The sequence below is a fragment of the Meles meles genome, chromosome 13 (genome assembly GCF_922984935.1).
Source record: "Meles meles chromosome 13, mMelMel3.1 paternal haplotype, whole genome shotgun sequence".
NCBI classification, from domain to species: Eukaryota; Metazoa; Chordata; class Mammalia; order Carnivora; family Mustelidae; genus Meles; species Meles meles.
In genome coordinates this window covers 48470576-48472639 of record NC_060078.1, presented here as the reverse complement: position 1 = coordinate 48472639, position 2064 = coordinate 48470576, and the positions used below count along the sequence as shown (strand labels likewise).

Genomic DNA, 2064 nt, shown 5'->3' with positions numbered 1-2064 from the left:
CTGGGATGGAGTCCTCCATTGGGTTCCTTGCTCAGTGGGGCATCTGTTTATCCCTTTGACCCTCCCTGTTCTTGTGTTTTCTCTCTCTCACTCTCTCTCTTCAATAAATAAATAAATAAAAATTTTATTAAAAACTAATAAAATGAATAAATAATTACAATGCATTATAACTATGAAATGTCAATAACTCTGCCTATTGATGCTCTATTTACACTATATTAATGATCATAATATTATACTTAGAATTTGAGAAACAAAGAAACATTGGCATCATATAACAAGTGAGTTTCCTGCTTTATCTTACTTCTCACAAGAACATGAACGGAAAGATCCTATCATCTACATTCTACAGAGAGTGAAAGCGAAGTTCACAAAGATTAACTACCTTTCTAAAGATGACCCATCTCTCAGGAGTTAGAACTCAGTATTTAACTAGTACTGAGCTCAGGTCCTACTGATTCAAGAATCCGCTGACTAAACCAATTAGCTATTGGGCTAGTCAGCTTCATGGACAAATAGCTTAATCCTGCTCCTCTTAAACCATTGTGCTTGTTGATGTCTTTATTGTAGGTTAGACCAGCATTGATGATTCTGGAAAGAGATGTCCATGGAAATGGGGAATGGGACAGCTGTCCAAGAATTCACCTTGGAGGGGTTTCCTGCCATCTAGCACCTGGGAAAGGTCTTCTTCCTGGTGCACCTGCTGGTGTACCTGGCGTCCATTGCAGGCAATGCGGTCATAGTCACCATCACCTGTGCTGACTCCCGGCTCCACACACCTATGTACTTGTTCCTCAGCATTTTCTCCTTCTTGGAGTGTTGTTTCATAAGTACTATTATTCCTAAGTTGCTTGTCATCTTTCTCTCAGGCAAGCAAACCATTTCCTTTCCTGCCTGTTTCATACAAGCATTTGTCTCTTTATTTCTGGGAGCAGCAGGATTCCTTCTCATAGCAGTGATGTCTCTGGATCGGTATGTGGCCATTTGCAAGCCTCTGCATTACCCGACCATCATGAACCTGAAGACTTGCTTCCTTCTGGTCACTGCCTGCTTCGCTTTGGCCTTCCCTCTCATCACTGGTCTGCTAGTAAAAGTCTCCCAGTTATCCTTCTGTGGACCCCATGTCATCCCCCACTTTTTCTGTGACATTGGCTCCCTGATTCACCTCTCCTGTTCTGACACCAGGTCTGTTGAAATTTTGGCCTTTGTTCTCACTTCCTTTATCTTGTTGATATCCCTTATCATAACTGTCATTGCATACAGCAACATAGTAGTCAAAATCCTGCAACTTCCCTCAGCCAAGGAGAAACAGAAAGTTTTCTCCACCTGCTCCTCTCACCTCCTTGTCCTCTCTCGATGTATGGCAGCTGTGTGTTCATATATGTGAAACCAAAGCAAACAAACAGGCTGGACTCCAACAGGGAGGCAGCCCTTGTGAACATGGTGGTGACCCCACGGCTGAACCCTGTCATCTACACTCTGTGGAACAAGCAGGTCCACCGGGCTCTGAGGGAGACGATGTGCAAAAAGAATTAAAATAATAAAAAAAAAAAAACACATGACCTTGGTGTGGAAGTCTTCAGAAAAACATTTGTCTTCATTCTGGACAATATAGCAGTCCAAAGAGTTAATCAGTGTCTCTGACAGTCACACTTGATCAACACATTTTAGCAAAATGGACATCTGTTTCTCAAGGTCTCATTTTAGTTTGGTCTGCATAGTTGTCTTCTCCGTAAATTTTCCACTTTTGGATGACAATGATTCATTGCAAAATCCTTTACTGTTGGTATTCTTCCCTCTGATTAAACCATGTACACTTAATTTCCAAAATTTAGTTATTTATATACTTTTTATTTCACTTCTTTCAAACCAATGATATGACTGGACAGAATTAATAATGATTTGACAAAAAGCATTTAGATAATTAAAATAATAGAAGGTTGTATATTATGCTGTGATTCAGAAGGAAATGATGGAAATAGTACCAGTGCATTGGTCCACATTCCCTCCATGCCTGGACGAGGGAAATAATGGTTACAGTACACTTCACATTGGAATATGTAT

At 40.5% G+C, this 2064-nt stretch overlaps 1 pseudogene; it reads left to right on the top strand.

Moving 5' to 3' along the window:
• The first annotated feature begins 598 nt into the window (after nucleotides 1-598).
• On the top strand, nucleotides 599-1536 carry LOC123955052 (annotated as a pseudogene).
• Nucleotides 1537-2064: the final 528 nt, after the last annotated feature.